The following is an 18,378-nucleotide window of genomic DNA, read 5'->3' on the forward strand; positions in this document are numbered from 1 at the left end:
CTGTTGTCATTTTCTCACGTCGTTCCACACCTGTATGACTTTCTTCCTTCTGCAGAACACAAAAGAAGATATTTTGATGGATGTTGGTAACCAAACAGTTTTGGTTACCCCTGACTTCCATTGTATGGACAAACAGAACTTATTTCAACATTGTGTTTAAAGGATTAGTTCACTTCAGAATTAAAATTTCCTGATAATTTACTCACCCCCATGTCATCCAAGATGCTTATGTCTTTCTTTCTTTGGTCAAAAAGAAATTAAAGTTTTTGAGGAAAACATTCCAGGATTTTTCTCCATATAGTGGACTTCACTGGGGTTCAACGGGTTGAAGGTCCAAATGTCAGTTTCAGTGCAGCTTCAAAGAGCTCTACACGATCCCAGATGAGGAATAAGGGTCTTATCTAGAGAAACAATCGGTCATTTTCTAAAAAAAATAAAAATTTATGTACTTTTTAACCACAAATGCTCATCTTGCACTGCTCTGCGATGCGCCACGCATTACGTAATCAGGTTGGAAAGTTCACGCGTGACGTAGGCGGAAGTACCGCATAGGGTATCTTATTTTCTCCTCCAACTTCAAAATTGTCCGACATCGCTTTACCTTTTTTTGTAAAGGATGTTTGACTTAAGTCTTTGCATGTTCGCTTTGTAAACACTGGATCGGTACTTTCGCCTATGTCACGCGTGACCTTTCCAACGTGATTACGTAATGCGTGGCGCATCGCAGACCAGTGCAAGACAAGTATTTGTGGTTAAAAAGTATATACATTTTTATATTTTTTAGAAAATTACCAATCGTTTCGCTAGATAAGACTCTTATTCCTCATCTGGGATCATGTAGAGCTCTTTGAAGCTGCACTGAAACTGACATTTGGACCTTCAACCCGTTGAACCCCAGTGAAGTCCACTATATGGAGAAAAATCCTGGAATGTTTTCCTCAAAAACCTTCATTTCTTTTCGACTGAAGAAAGAAAGAAAGACATGAAATGTATGAAATGGGGGTGAGTAAATTATCAGGAAATTTTAATTCAGAAGTGAACTAATCCTTTATTTCCCATTTGTATGACTAGGCCTATATTCACAATTCAGCATGGTGTTGAGTGCCGTTTAAACTGTCGGTTTATTAAGTAACCTTAGAACATCCTAAAACGTGTTAAATACTCAAAGCTAAAGGTGACAATTGATTTCATTTCCGATGTCATCTCAATTCTGCTCTGCTATTTTTAGGGCCGGTTAAATATATGCTGGAATTTGCCTTCGCATTTCTCATGGTGAGCCAACCGCATGCATGTGGGAAATCAAACGTTATTACAGCAATTCAGAGCCGAGAGAGAGAGGGAGAGAGAGAGAGGCCGCGCGAGACCGGACATTTGAGCTGTCATTCCACGCGCGTGGGATTTAGCGCAAACATTCCCGCGCTGCGGGAGATAAGGAGCGCCTGGCTCCGTTGGCACGCCGCCGCGATGCCTGTTGAATGCCAGTCATTTCTAAAGCTCCCGGCCGAGCTCTGGTGTTTATGCACGGGTGACTGTGGAACCGGCAAACGTCCCGGGTTAGCTCCATCCAAAACCGTCTCGCCTGTGCACATCTGCCTCCGTAGCCGCTGAAAGTTTGAAGCCTGTGTCTAATTACGTCGTTTTGGACTCGAAACATCACATCTAATTACGGCCGACGAGTCTTCAGCAGAAGAAGCCCCGATGAGAGACAGAGCTTTCCGTGAGCCGAGAGCTCCAGTCCTGCACGACAGGTCCAGACCTCATTTAAACCCCCAGCACGAGTGGCTTGCGTGGGACGAACAGCAGTTGTTTATGGTTTATTCTGTTCTCCTCAAAGCACATGTGTCACGCTCGATGGAAAAAGAGCAGATTCTATAGACACACACACACACAGATGACTGGACTCTTGGCTTTGGCCAAATATAGCTACAAACCTCAAAAAGCAAAGGCATGTAGCTAATGGAACAGAAAATGGGTTTATCTGGTTATTTTGGGTCTTAACTCTGTTTGCCATATTAAACTAATCAACTGACAGAAAATTACCAAAGGCATAAACATGAGAGCTCATGGAAAGATATAAAGATATACAAGATATAAAGCAGGTTGGAAACTTTGTGACACAGGTACCAGTTATGAATATCCATTAAAAATTAGGCTACACCATCACATTTAAAATAAGTCACCTGTAATGAAGGGAAAAAGGCACAATATGTAAGATTTTTGCAGTAAAATATCCGAAAACAAATAGGCCAGTGTTATATATTTCGTTCAGTTGAGTACTTACAATATCCCAAATGTTTCCAACTATTTGTAAATCATGAGAAAATCGCGATTTTAACCAAGGATATGGGATCCTTGCCTGTCAATGGCGTCATATCCACGTTACAGTCATTTCCAGTTTTATTTTGATTTGTAGAAACGATGGAAACACCAAAGACGCTTTAATATATTATGTGTTTTATTAGATAAGGGAACAACTGTTTGGTTACATTTATAGACAGAAAACGAATTATTGTTATATAGCTCAACACGTTAAGTCTTATTGTTTAAATCTAGTTTTCTTGATTTTCCGAGAGTACCATGCTTTTACCATGCCTCAGAGAAAACACTATTTGTCAAGTAGCTAATGCAGCATTTTCTCCATCATACAATACGTTTTAAAATTAATTGCATGCCATTAATCAACACAAGCCACCCAGCATTTATTAATATAATATTCTTAAATTGATCTAGCTTACTGAAGTGTGCAACAAGTGTCTCACAGCAGCTGCCGAGCGAACACACAGAGTAACGATATAACATCATTTTCAACACAGTCAAATGTTTCTAATATGATAAACAGCGCTGTGTTACCCCACATACACTTGACCGGAAGAAGCGGAGACTGCGGCATAATAAAAGTTCCGCCGCTCTTGATCCGTGTGTCGCACTCGTCTCTCATTAGCAATCGCTCCAGCGGCCTCATTCAGCTCGCACAACACTCGGTCCTGCTCTGCTTCATACTACAGTGACGTTAATAATCTCATCCATGAACATGATTTCTGCCCGAGTCCCGTCCCAATTCTTTTCCACTGGCTGTGAGGTGAAGATGACATCTCCCATGATTCTACGCTCAAGCTCGCCGTCATCAAGCTACAACCTCTAGCGGCGAAAATCTACATATTGTAGCTTTAACATAATTTTAATAATAATATAAACTTAAACAACAAAACGAAAGTAAAGGAGCAGCCCCTTACGGACGACTGCCGCATAAACTAAAACAAGACAACAATATAAAGTCCAGAGGCCTGATGTAGGCTATAAACATTGTGCACACACAAAATTGCATTGAAATGTGCAATTTTCAATGCACATATTGGGATTTATAAAAAATAAATTTAACGTAAATATGTTCGCACCGTCCGCAAATTTCCAGACCATGTAAACTACAGCCTCATATTCACCCGTAACCATTTTATGGTAAAACTGAGCTGTAAGTTAAAAGTCTTTTATGGTTTAATGGTGATATCAAAAGTTTCTTCAGCTCTATTACAGTTTGCTGCAGTGGGGATCTGTCTGTCATTAAAATCTCTTACCCTGCTGGGTGTTTTCAGAAATCATCCTCATTCCCAGCTGCATACTAAAGCACTTCTATAAGTGAGACAAAAACACAACATTCAACAACTAGAGCTGTACTTTTTAAATATTGTATGATGATCCAATGCTGTTACCTTCAACCTTATAGTGATAGTTAACCCAAAAATTAAAATTCTGTCATAATTTACTCTACCCTGATGCGGAACATGAAAGAAGACATTTTGAGAAACGGTTGGTTTGGTTACCAACATCATAGATCATTTATTATAACTTGTCAAATTTGTCCCTGTTTGGGTGTGAGCAAAAACACGCTGTTTTTGTGTGTGTCCCTTTAAATGCAAATGAGCTGCTGCTCCCGGCCCCCTTTCCAGAAGAGGGCGGAGCTTTTACGTCTGCGCTTCGTTTGCTCAACAACAACAAAGCTGGAGAATCTCACGCAGCCAAAATGAGGATTGTCAGTAACGGTGTTCAGCCTTACATTGTTCAAACCGGAGTCGACACTGATGGAGAGACTCAGGAAGAAGTTACAACTTTTAGAATGAAACTGTATGGTTATTGGATAAATTTATGTAGTTGCTGTGGAGTCATTTCAGCTTATCGACTAGCATGTGCTGTCATGTTAATCTTTTATGCAAAACCCGTATGGACACCCACTAGCGTATAGGTCCAATGTTTTGTAATGCGACCGCAGTGTACCGGAATTCATGCGATTTTTACGTCACTCGAGATCAACATTCGTAACGATTCTGCGCTCATGGGAGTCTATTCAAAGATTTTACATACGTTATCAAAATAGATGCGAAGGGTAGTCAGTAGAAGGAGTGATGTGTAAGAACTCGACAGCTCTATAATACAAGCAAAACATGAGGGTTCGTATCATAAAAGTTTCAAAACTCTGCTCTCTTTTGTCACATCATTGTCTTTATTTTTCATATTGCCTGCGCAATTTCGCTGGTTTCCGCGGCAGATCGCACTATAAATAAACGCGTAATCGCTTACTTTAATGCCTTCCGTGTCTACTTCCGTTTGACAGCAGGCTGTGTGTGTTGCCGAGTCCGCGATTTCCCCGCAGAATTGGGTTACTTTTTCACTGTTGAAGCGACCGCACTAACGCGATATTTACCCCCCGAAACGCGATTGGGCTAGTTTTGGACTAGTTTTGAGAAGGAATTGAGTGGATTTTGTGGTAAAAACCTGGCAACCCAATTTGTATCGTTCTTTTGCGCATGCAGGTCAGTGAACAATGTGAACAGCTATACAAAAAAATCAGATATGAGCAAAAATTGGAATTGATCAGTATGAATGTAGCCTAAATTTCCAATAGATGGCATTGTCTTGTCATTCTCAATTTGCTTCTGATTTCACTTAAACATCTAAACGGAACTCTGCAATGTTGAAACGTTGTAATTTCAATTTGCTGGTCTAAATCATTACAAAAAGTGCAGGTATTTTAGGTAAACTGTTTTATTATTTTTAACATACTAATTGCAAGGCAAATTCCCTTAATTGTAACCCCAGACTCTGAAATAAACAATGCCGAAAAATGTAACCCATAATTATGGTTTTCAAACTCCTCATGTGGTATTTGTGAAGCTTTTGCCAAGTCTGTTTTCATGTTCGTCTCAAGTTACTGCCTAACATAGCTTCCCTGAATCATTCATCAGCACACAGCCCTTAATGAAAATGAGTCTAAAACACTCAGCCCGTTAAGAGATATATGCATTGAATTTGGCCTCCACAATTCATTCCTGCTTCAATCGAATGTTCCAAATATAATGATGTCCTTAATAAATCAACACCCATGAATTATCCCTAAAATGACCTGGCCCATGCTATCAGCATTCATTCACTTCCAAGAAATACTATGCAAGTGCTTAATTTTCTTCATCAAGTTATCTTAGGTCACATGCTGAAATGCCCTCCACACATTTCCCTGGAAAATCCCAAACAACACAGAGCTATCAGAGACAGCAATGCTGACATATAACACCAGTCGCAGTCACCCTGGCAGAGCTGCTGGTCAGCGTACTGTATGCAGTGCGCACTGGGACCAGTAGTGACTTTACTCAAGAAAGTTTTCTTAGTCCAAGTGTGGTAAAGTACACTGGGAGAAAGGTGTGCTTTGAATATGCATATAAATGCGAGCATGCGCGTGCACACACACTAAGAAAAACGTGTTGGCGCTTTGCATGAAGTATAATACTAGCTGGCTGATAAAAATATCAACCACAAGAGACTGAAGAAAACAGGCCCCAGCCTAATTGCATGCAAAATAAACATGAAATTAGAGGCATTTTTCCAAGGCTGTCACGACATTGGCACTAGTTCAGTGGCATACTTGTAGTCTGCTTCATTTAGTGTCAACACTGACATTAGTTTCTAAAAACCGATATCATACAGCAACAGACCCAAGTCAAGTCAAGATTTGTTGATAAGGTTTCAATTTATTATATATAAATAAACTTAGTAACTTCAAATTTGAAATTCTACAATGCAGGTCAGATCTGAGTAACCTTGAATTATAGGAATAGTTCAAACAAAAATGAGAATACATAATTTCTTGCAAGTCATGTGGCTTAATGTCATGATGTTTTTTCAAGTTGCCATATTTGATTTTGGCTCATTAAACACGGGTTGAATAATCACCCACAAATTCATCATTCAAAGTATTGCTTAAAGGGTTCCCAAAAAATTTAAATTATCCCATAATTCACTCGCCCTCAAGCCATCCTTGGTGTATATGACTTTCTTCTTTCAGCCAAACACAATTGGAGTTATATTAATAAAATTTCTGGCTCTTTCAAGCTTTATAATGGGAATGAATGGTGCCCGAGATTTTGAAGCCCAAGAAACGCATCCATCCATCATAAAAGTAATCCATACAACTCCAGGGGGTTAATAAAGGCCTTCTGAGGCTAAGCGATGGGATTTTGTAAAAAAAAATATCCATATTTATATATTTATAAGCTATAATCACTGGCTTCCGGCAATGGCTGTACACAAGTCGATTCCGATGGAAGAGTGACCCCTGACCCGACGCATGACGTATAGGAGTAGTTGAGAGTAGACGACTCTCGCTGTTCAAACAAATAGGGTTGTGCAACAAACTCAAGCTCCTTTACTCTTATATTGAAATCCTCTGATGTTTAAAATTTCTCGTTTTAGATTTCTAATTCTAATTCTAACTTCTAATTTCTAATTCGCGTCCGCGTTTATTAATACGTCATAGGTCGGGTCAAAGGTCACTCTTCTGCTGGAACTTGACTTGTGCACGGCCGTCTACCGGAAGTCAGTGATTATAGTTTCTAAAGTTATAATTATGGATATTTTTCTTACAAAAACCCATTGCTTCGCTTCAGGAGGCCTTTATTAACCCCCTTGAATTGTATGGATTAATTTTTATGATGGATGGATGTGCTTTTTTGGGCTTCAAAATCTCAGATACCATTCACTCCAATTATAAAGCTTGGAAGAGCCATGATATCTTTTAATATAACTCTGATTGTGTTTGGCTGAAAGAAGAAAGTCATATACACCTAGGATGACTTGAAGGTGAGTAAATTATGGGATTATTTTCATTTTGGGTAAACCGAAGACTTGATGAGCCACTGAGTTTTGTGGATTACTTTTACGTTACCTTTATGTCCTTTTTGGAGCTGCAAAAACAGCTTCAAATATCCTTTTATATTCGGAACAACATCATGAGGCTGAGTGAAATGATGACAGAATATTCATTTTGGGGTCAGACAAATACTACGTAATGTCAAAAGGTCACAAACAAGCAATTTCTGTCCTTTTTTCAATCTTGTCAAATCGATTTTACAAATACATCACAAGATGTTTACTCTCTTTCAGCAAACGGTTGCATATAATACCGTCTGTGTGATCAGTTTACAGCGCCCGTGGGTTTGAAGTACCTGCAACCTTTCCCAGTGTACCCGCAGGGCCAGGTTCCTTCACGATCGCCAAGGCTGCTCTGGATGTGTGTCAGCACAGCAAACGGGGTGGGCACGCCGCCAGTGTTGTGTTTGGCCAGATGCATTGAATGCTCTTGGGTTAGCAGAACACCCACTTTTTTGAAGAGTGCTGGCAAGCATCTGCCAGGGTTGTCACACAGAGGGGTAATGATTTAGGGGCCCAAATTAGGCTTTACACTGTACTTCATTTGTTCCTCCATGTTTATAGATAATTTGCAACCACCATTCCCACTTCTGCAGGGTCTCCGCACCCCCCTAACAGACCAACGACCTTCCTAGTTCAAACCATCACGTTCTCTCCTGACCAGCGCAGAAACAGAACAGCGCTGTAGATTACCGTTCACATGCCATCTGTGGGAGGTACATGATAAAATGAACTTCATTTACGGTGCCTAAAATGATGGTCCTCAATGATGCCTCATTTTTATTCTTTTGGGCTGAAAATTAAAGGGATAATTCACCCAAAAATGAAAAAACTTTAATCATTTACTCGCCCTCATGTCGATCCAAACCTGTATGGCTATGAAGATATTTTGGTGAATGTCTCATGGTGACTTTCTCACTTTTATTTTTGTCTTGTTTTCCAGTACAAATATCTTAATATCCTCAAATCAAGATACATTTACTTGAGAAGCTTTAAAAATGAAGTCTTGTTTTCTTGAAAAAAAAAATGTATCAATATTAAGCGAGTTTATGCTTAAAACAAGTACAATTGGGGTCAGGAAAATAAACTTAATTCAAAGGGAAAAAAATATTATTTTTTGGCCCCCATTGGCAGATATTTGTGCTTGTTTTAAGCTTAAACTCAAGTCATTATGCTTCTCAAATAAATGTATCTTGATTTTAAGAATATTAAGATATTTGAACTGGAAATCAATACAAAAATACTGAATAATAAAATTATTTTTGCAGTGCAGTGGTTTTGTGTTCATATATAGTGAGGGTCTAATATTGACACAGTGTAGGTGCAAATATCTGCAAATGTAAAAAGGTTAGTTTTAGCTCTGGATCAACTGAATTAAAGCACACTCCATAATACTTTTTACTGATACTTTTTATTACTAACATAAAAACAATTGGGATTAGCATTTAGTAGTACATCCTGTACAGAAATTTAATTCCAGACTTCTGTAAAATTCTCACCAACGTGAAAATGAGGGATCCATTTCTTGAGCTGATCCACCTCATCTGGCGCTACCTCACGTAACCCCTCTCCTCTCGCCCTCCCCTATTCAAATGCTATACTGGAGACTGACATAAAAGTCAGACTCAGATTTCCTCCTCAGCCCTGGACAAAGTTCATTTTAGGGGAGATATTTTAATGAGTTCGCACTGATCTGCATAAGCCAGCGGGATCAGGCTCTCTGCAGGGTTCCTGAGTTCCAGCGACTGTTTCTCAATCTCCACTTGAGGCGAATCATTAGACATTAAACAAATCCTCTGTGCTCCCAGCTCTTTTAAATTTATAATGAAAATAAAACTTTGTAGAGCAGTGCACTTGCTGTGTTGGTTGCGTAATACGAGATAAGGAGATTGTTGTGGCATGGGAATGCACAATGAGAACGCTATTAGACTGAATGTGCATAACACTTGACATTGAAAAGTTAGCAATAATACCTTCAGTAATAGATTCAAGGGATAGTTCACCCAAAAGTGAAAATTCTGTCATCATTTACTCACCCTCATGTCATTCAAAACCCATAAGACTTTCGTTCATCTACGGAACACAAATGAAGAACTTTTTGATGAAATCTGAGAGCTTTCTGTCCCTCCACAGACTACTACACAACTACCACTTTGATGCTTCAAAAAGTTCATAAAGAGATTGTAAAACTAATCCATATGAATTGAATGGTTTAGTTCGCTTTATATTATAAACAGATTTAATTTAGGCTTTTATTCACATATAAACATTCATGAACTCACACATAAGTTGTGGTAAACAGAAGCTCAAGCATTTTTGCATGGCGTACAAGAACCAATGAGGTTTATTCTTGTGTTACGCAGCACATTTGAGCTTCTGTAAGGACCAATGAGGTTCATTCTTGTGTTACGCAGCACGATTGAGCTTCTGTAAGAACCAATGAGGTTCATTCTTGTGTTACGCAGCATGATTGAGCTTCTGTAAGAACCAATGAGGTTCATTCTTGTGTTACGCAGCACGTTTGAGCTTCTGTAAGAACCAATGAGGTTCATTCTTGTGTTACGCAGCACGTTTGAGCTTCTGTAAGAACCAATGAGGTTCATTCTCGTGTTACGCAGCACGTTTGAGCTTCAGCAAGAACCAATGAGGTTCATTCTTGTGTTACGCAGCACGTTTGAGCTTCTGCAAGAACCAATGAGGTTCATTCTTGTGTTACGCAGCACGTTTGAGCTTCTGCAAGAACCAATGAGGTTCATTCTTGTGTTACGCAGCACGTTTGAGCTTCAGCAAGAACCAATGAGGTTCATTCTTGTGTTACGCAGCACGTTTGAGCTTCTGCAAGAACCAATGAGGTTCATTCTCGTGTTACGCAGCACGATTGAGCTTCTGTAAGAACCAATGAGGTTCATTCTCGTGTTACGCAGCACGATTGAGCTTCTGTAAGAACCAATGAGGTTCATTCTTGTGTTACGCAGCACGTTTGAGCTTCAGCAAGAACCAATGAGGTTCATTCTTGTGTTACGCAGCACGTTTGAGCTTCTGCAAGAACCATTGAGGTTCATTCTTGTGTTACGCAGCACATTTGAGCTTCTGCAAGAACCAATGAGGTTCATTCTCGTGTTATGCAGCACGTTTGAGCTTCTGCAAGAACCAATGAGGTTCATTCTTGTGTTACGCAGCACGATTGAGCTTCTGCAAGAACCAATGAGGTTCATTCTCGTGTTACGCAGAACATTTGAGCTTCTGCAAGAACCAATGAGGTTCATTCTTGTGTTACGCAGCACGATTGAGCTTCTGTAAGAACCAATGAGGTTCATTCTTGTTACGCAGCATGTTTGAGCTTCTACAAGAACCAGTGAGGTTCATTCTTGTGTTACGCAGCACGATTGAGCTTCTACAAGAACCAATGAGGTTCATTCTTGTGTTACGCAGCACGTTTGAACTTCTGCAAGAACCAATGAGGTTCATTCTTGTGTTACGCAGCACGATTGAGCTTCTACAAGAACCAATGAGGTTCATTCTTGTGTTACGCAGCACGTTTGAACTTCTGTAAGAACCAATGAGGTTCATTCTCGTGTTACGCAGCAGTTTGAGCTTCCAAAAGAGGTTTGTTCTCATGTGTCAAGCAGGATCGGTTGAGCTTCTGTTCGCTGATCAATGTTTATATGTGAATTAAAGCCTAAATTAAATCTGTTCATCATATAAAGCAATCGAGTCTCTTCAGAAAATTTGGATTAAATATGGATTTAAATATGGCTCAATTCATATGGATTCGTTTTGTGTCAGTTGCGTAGCTGTCTATGGACAGACAGAAAGCTCTCAGATTTCATCAAAAAGATCTTCATTTGTGTTCCGAAGATGAACGAAAGTCTTACAGGTTTGGAACTACATGAGGGTGAGTAATTAATGACATAATTTTCATTTTTGGGTGAACTATCTCTTTAAGTGTTAGACATTGTTGGCAGCAGGTATTGTATTATTCTCTCTCAGTGCTATTTTCATACATTATCATGTTTACACGTCTTTTTCAATTGTGCATGTAGCTTTTACAGTATTTTTTTAACACAGTTTCATAAAATGTAATCAAATGCATTGAAGGCAGAGGCATTAAAGGTTGCAATGGTTGGAGAGTAATACTAGAAGTTGTTATAGCTCTCTAGCACAGGAAAAGATAAAACTAGCACTATTGAAAATAAACATAGTGGTTGTAGTAATAGTATTAGTAATGGTAGTAAAAGTAGAAGTAGTAGTATCAAAAGTAGTAGTTGTAGCAGTATAAATAGCAGCAGTGGTTGTTGTGGTTCTGGTGTTGTTAGTGGTCACAGGGCTAAGGCCAGTGTGGTGAGCTGAAACACAGTACAAGAATTTGAGGCTTAAATGTGGGCGAGACGCTGCAAAAAAACGAAAACTTTTTAGTAGTTTGAAGCTGTTCTTGGCAACCGTATAACGACGAGCACCTTTACGGCCACTGATGAATTATTATTTTTTCCGTGACAGTCAGGTTTACCAGACATCAACAACCCAGGAGCTTTGAGTTACATCACATAAAACTGAGTCACTGGATAAGTTTAGTGCTGGAATGATGTTTCTGCTCTCTGGTTACAAACATCTTTATTTTAACTGCGAATTCTCCATAATCTCAGTAATTCCTTCATTTTAGTTTCACGCTCTCCTTACCTCTGATCCTTTGATTTGGGGTAGTTCAGATAATGAATGCTACCCAGAAAATGCCTGCTTTGTCCTCCACTTATCCACTCAGTCAAACGCTTACATCTTGGCCTGGATATGCAGACAGTATGCGGAGTTGGGCTCCTCTTTGCCACTATCTTCTGGCACGACTCCCTCGTGACTGAACGTGAGCCATCGGAGCCTCTACTTTGCTGCACATAAGCTGATTTTTGGAGCCTTGGGCCAGTCCTGCGGTTGGCAAAAGAAATCCATTAATATCAACTTTGGTCTCAACGTAAAGTGAAAAATGTAGCCTGTCTATGTATGCAAAAATCTGATGGAATGAAAAAACTCACCACAAAAGGATTACACTTGGCCTAACATCCGTAAATGCCATTCATGCAAAAACATTTTGACAGCAAAAACCAAATTCCACAAGGATTTGGTTTCTACTCCTCTACATTGTCACTCCCAGGTTTTTGAACACTCTTTCACTACCCTGTAGTCGAGCCTCTGGAGAGCGGTAGAAGAAGCTCTCAACAGTTTGTTGACAGCAAAACTAGAGCAATTTTTCTAATGAATTAACTCAATCATATTCTGAACAGTATGTGAAGCCAATCTGTGGTGAGTTCTGCTTACTATCTTGTCCTTTTTACTTTTCTAAACCAATTGGTTCCACCAAAATATCATGTTTTCTGCAGTTATTGTTAAGAAAACTTCTGCAAACAGTGTAACAATCTTTAATTTTAAAGAGCAGCTACTTTTTTTTAAACTTTTTTTAAATTGAGATAATCCAATGCTGTTCCAATTCAAACCATAGTGAGTCGACTTGCTGTCTTGCTGCCTACGTAGACCGCTGCACGATTAAACATTAAAAGATCGCAATCTTGATTCAAACAAACATGCGATCTTATTCCTAAATGACAATAATTTGCCTGTGTCTTAAACCTTTGACAAAATAACAGCGGAACATTCAAATCTACGTTTGTGCTACCGCTGATCACCTTACGAAAAATGACCATGGTTTTACTTCAAATACCACAAAAAAACACAAAACCATGATTCTTGTAGTTATTCCATGGTAACCTCAAATTAACCATGGTTTTGCTACAAAAACCATAGTTTAACTATGGTTTTTTGTGGTTATACAAATGGGCATCAATGCACCAAAAACATGGTTTTACTATAATAAACCATGGTTAATTTGACCCAGAGAAAGCATATCATGTAGGCTTTTGGTATGAAACAGCTTTACAGTCTTTTCAACCATACAGAACCCTATTTTAACGATCTAAATGCATGGTCTAAAGTGCACGGCGCAAGTTCACTTAGGGCGTGTCCAAATCCACTTTTGCTAGTTTAACGACAGGGAAATGGTCTAAAAGGGTTGCTCCTATTTTCTTAATGAGTAATGGGTGTCTTTTGGGTGCAACGTGCAATAAACCAATCAGAGTGTCATCTCCCATTCACTTTAAAAGCCAGTTGAGCTCGTGCCATGGCGGATTCGCTATTTACATGGCGGAATTTGCAAGCAGAGAAGCGTTCAGTTTTTCCATCGAGGAAACGGACAAGCCGGATTCCACCAAAGCATTTTTATCTTTTTGCACACAATAATAATCTTTTATAATATTTATAATATAATATTTGGCATGTTTGTGTGCTGCTGCGCGTCCCTGTGTGTGTAATAAGCAGTGTATGTGCGTTGTGCACCCGCATATAGGCGCATATTACTAACGCGCTCTTTAAATAACAGAAAAACGCCGTCATTTTCAGTTGCCTCAAAATAGCAACACGCCAACAATGCACCTGAACACACCTCATTTTCAGACCAGCACGCCCATGGGCAAACAGATGGGTGTGAGTGCATTCACTTTTTAAACAACATGGCGCTGAATGTGAAAAAGACAAAAAACACTTGCGTCGCACCTGGCACCGAATTGCGGCGGGTGTATGATAGGGCCCACAGTATTGTTATTTCTGTGTTACAAATATTCATATTATCACAAAAGTACTAAGATAAAAGTTTATAGTTCTGATATAAACACTCTGATGTCTATGATAGCGATCAAAATCAAATCACAAGCTAATCACCTTTTGAAAGTAACATGGTGCTTCAAATAATGATCGTATCAATTACATTGACCAGTAGGTGGCGACAAGTGTCTGTTAAAAATGTATTTGTCATTGAATCATTCATTCAAGAGATTCATTCAAAAATGCTGATTCATCCAGTCATGAAACGAGTGAAGTATTTATGAGTCATTCATTGAATCATTCATTCAACCATTTTTTTTTTTAAATAATTCCTTCAGATTAATTTAACATTTTAAATCGACTGCAGGTATAAACATTTTGTCAGAACCTCTAGTAAATTGCATGTTATTTTGTTTAGTTGTCTGTTGAGAATCATGGGAGATCACCTCTGTTTGAAACAAAAAAACATTGTGATTCTCAGCAGTGTACCCAGTGTTGTTCAGTTCACGGTTTTCCCACAGAATTGGGCTGCCACAGGTTGTTTTTCACGTCCGTGGTTTGAAGCGACCCCAAAAAACATGATATTTAGCCCCTGGTATGCAAATTTTACCAGGGGAACCTCGCCAAAACGCACATTTTTTCCCGCAGAACGCAATTTTTAACAGGAGAAAACCCACTGAAACGTGATTGGGCTAGTTTTGGGCTAGTTTTGAGTAGCAATTGGGTGGGTTTTGTTGTGAAAACCTGGCAATCCTGAGTGTATCCAGAATCATGCAGCTGAGTGAGTGATTTGGAATACTCTATATAGGCAGCAACTCATGTAAATTGATTAATATTTTGGTGATAACGTTGACACAATAAAAATATATGGCACACACAATAAACTTATAACCAGTTTACATTTCTACAGGGATGGCTTTTAACATGAAGGATACATGTGATGCAATATTGTCTAGATGGAAAAAGCGTTTCTCGTGTCTCTGTCATGAAAACAAGAAAATTTTGGAGCCGAGCTAGTGTGCTTATGGAAATAAATGTGAATTCTCACTGTTTTGACAGGTTATGGCAGTACAACACCTAGAATTTATGTGATCAGCTATCTGTCTCCTCAGTCACCTGGACTCACATCAAAGCTATAAATACCTGCTCCAGTGTGCAAAAACACACATCTTTAGTGAAGAGACAGAGATATGAAACCGTTAAATCAAGATTTATAGAGTTTATTTTTATTTGTGTTTTCTTTTTGCCTTCTCAAAATTAAGTTAAGTCCTAACTCAACACTCAAAAGGTGGCCAAAAACCAAGCGTTCTTGATTTAATGTGATTAGTGGTGAAGAGCAGAAGTTCCTCAAACTACAGATGGAGCAGGACATGGCATCGGTTAGAAGATGCAGGGTGTCACGAGAGACTCGAGATCAACAATCAGCAGCTGTGACACGCACAAAACTTCAATGACCCAGAGATGTAAGCGTGACTAAAAATACCAAGAGGAAAAAAAGAACTATTAATAACTTAGCCGTGAGAGAAAGGAGTGAATTACTGCAACAATGAGCCACGAGACACACACATGCACTTGGACCTTGAAGCGACTGGGGTACAAAAATTGGTACCAGCTGTCTAGCCTGCAAATATGTTGCTGTGGAAAGGCAAAAGTGTCCAAATGTGAGGAATTAATCATTTACTCATAAAATCTGGCCACTTAAGAAACCTCAGGCACTCCATGTATTTGCTTCCATTTATGTGTGGTGGTTCTGGCTCTTCTCTTTCTGCATCCACTTTGCAGTCCAGTTTTGCATGGGAATGCTGAGCAGAGGTGGAGACGTGAGAGCTGTGCCACCTACATTCCAGGTGGTTTAGCAGCAAGTGACACGAGCTGCAACCTCTATTGTTCCTATTCAATAGAGTTCACAGAATAAAATCTTGTGTTCTGGTCAGTTATTAAACTGCATGCAAATCAGCTTTTAATCCCACCAAATACCATGATGACCAATATATTCCACCAGAATATCAAAAAATGCTGGGTTGTTTGGGTCAAATATGGACAAACCCAACTGTTTGGTTTAAAAATTTAATTTAAAAATGTAAACGTTTGTCCATATTTGACCCAAATATGGGTTGAAACTTATTAATAAATGTTCCAACATACTTTGGATTCATTTAAAGCAAGCAATATACAGTCATTTTTAAACAATAGTTGGGTTAAATAAAACCACCCAGCAGGTTGGGTAAACATTTAACCCATTCGCTGGGTTAAAACAACTCTATTGCCAGGTTTGTCCATTTTCAACCCAACTTGGGTTTTTAACCCAGCATTTTTTAGAGTCCCAACCTTCTGGGTAGTTTTATTTAACCCAATTATTGTTTAAAAATGACTGTTTTGCCTGCTTAAAATGAACCCAAAGTATGTTGGAAATGAACATTTATTAATATGTTTAATGAATAATAATTAAACAATAAACATTTATTAAATTGCTTATTAATAAATGTTCACCTTTTGATTATTATTGTTGCCTCTAGTAATTATGTGTCTGATTTTTAATTTCCAACCTATTTTGGGTTCATTTTAAGCCAGACATATAGTCATTTTTAAACAATAGTTGGGTTAAATAAAACTGTCCAACACGTTGGGCAAATATTTAACCCGCAACCGCTGGGTTAAAACAAACCAATCACTGGGTTTGTCTATTTTCAACCCAACTTGGGTTGCTTTTAATCCAGCATTTTTTAGAGTGTACATGTACTAAACTATACTTAAAAAAAAGAAGTATAGTTAACATGGTTAATTTTTGTAAAGGTCCAGGCATATGGAGGAGAGCTGTGTAAAAACATAAGGCTGACCTAAAAAAGCATACAATGTGCACATTTTCCAGTCTCATTCTGTTCTGATCTTTTTCTGTTAAATTACAGTGAAACTAATTAAACCTAAATTTGAATTCAGAGAAAAAGTTTAAAGTGTCACGACTGAATGCCTTTCTTTATAGTCTGAATTATAACGACTCACTGTGACTCAATGGATTCCTGTCGCAAGAGTCAAACTCTACAAATGACTCAGAAATGGTAAAATAAGAGCTTTTCTCCTCTGTCATATGCAGAGTTGACCGATGCCTTTCATTTCACAGCCTCTGACTTGGCTGACTTTTCATATCAAAATACTTTACTCACTGAGATGGCATGAATAAGTGCTAAAGGCTAATTTTACATAAATGACGATACAGTAAATCATACATAAGTCATTCTGAGTTGGACCAGAGATGAGTATCTGCGTTTGGTGAACTGATGCCTCGGTATCTAAGAACCTGGCAGCCAGTGCTCTTAAATCTAGTGACTTACTCCCAAACATTCCTGGAAAAGCAGGCCTGACTTCGAAGAAGAGCGTGTCACACGTCTCAGTGAAGGGTGACATGATCTCAACGCTAACTCTGGTGACTCAGTGCTTTTGCTGAGAGAAAAAAGATCACTCTCTCATATACGCACACATACAAACACAACATAGCATCTGTGAGCCTTTGGTTTATGGGTCTAGAGCCTTTCTGCAGCCTGAGAGGACTCTGTTGACATGACTGTTTTATAAGTCAATAAAATATCATTCAGAATCACTGGGCTCTTGTATAACTTGAAAAGCCACATCTGTAGACCGTTGCTCTCTCATATGAGAATGTAGGGAATAGGTTCAAATACTACAGGCTGCACAGACCCCCATAACTTACATCTGAGAAATCTGCCCTTTCTAATTAAACCATCTGTTATTCAAACACAGCTGAGGTTTGAAAGGAGCTCTGCTTATCCTGCAGGTTCAACGTCTGGGTCTAGTGTTTGGAGAGGGAAAATGACACACTGCACCAGTATGTCTGTGCAGAACTCCTGTAAGTAGCCACGGATGTTGGTCATTTTCAACTGCATTGATTTGAGCAATACATATATATATATATATATATATATACAGGTGCTGGTCATATAATTAGAATATCATCAAAAAGTTGATTTATTTCACTAATTCCATTCAAAAAGTGAAACTTGTATATTATATTCATTCATTACATACAGACTGATATATTTCAAATGTTTATTTCTTTTAAGTTTGATGATTATAACTGACAACTAAGAAAAATCCCAAATTCAGTATCTCAGAAAATTAGAATATTGTGAAAAGGTTCAATATTGAAGACACCTGGTGCCACACTCTAATCAGCTAATTAACTCAAAACACCTGCAAAGGCCTTTAAATGGTCTCTCAGTCTAGTTCTGTAGGCTACACAATCATGGGGAAGACTGCTGACTTGACAGTTGTCCAAAAGACGACCATTGACACCTTGCACAAGGAGGGCAAGACACAAAAGGTCATTGCAAAAGAGGCTGGCTGTTGGACACAGAGCTCTGTGTCCAAGCACATTAATAGAGAGGTGAAGGGAAGGAAAAGATGTGGTAGAAAAAAGTGTACAAGCAATAGGGATAACCGCACCCTGGAGAGGATTGTTAAACAAAACCCATTCAAAAATGTGGGGGAGATTCACAAAGAGTGGACTGCAGCTGGAGTCAGTGCTTC

At 38.9% G+C, this 18,378-nt stretch overlaps 1 protein-coding gene across 2 annotated transcripts in view; it reads right to left on the minus strand.

Annotated features, from left to right (window-relative positions):
- cpeb4a (cytoplasmic polyadenylation element binding protein 4a) overlaps positions 1–12,016 on the minus strand; it is a 54,179-nt gene extending 42,163 nt beyond the window's left edge. For both annotated transcript variants that reach the window (XM_051860134.1, XM_051860133.1), the window contains exon 1: positions 11,872–12,016. The gene's annotated coding sequence lies outside the window, so the exon portion shown is untranslated. The remainder of the gene's footprint in view (positions 1–11,871) is intronic.
- Between the last annotated feature and the right edge of the window lie 6,362 nt (positions 12,017–18,378).

The sequence above is a fragment of the Ctenopharyngodon idella genome, chromosome 14 (genome assembly GCF_019924925.1).
Source record: "Ctenopharyngodon idella isolate HZGC_01 chromosome 14, HZGC01, whole genome shotgun sequence".
Taxonomy (NCBI): domain Eukaryota; kingdom Metazoa; phylum Chordata; class Actinopteri; order Cypriniformes; family Xenocyprididae; genus Ctenopharyngodon; species Ctenopharyngodon idella.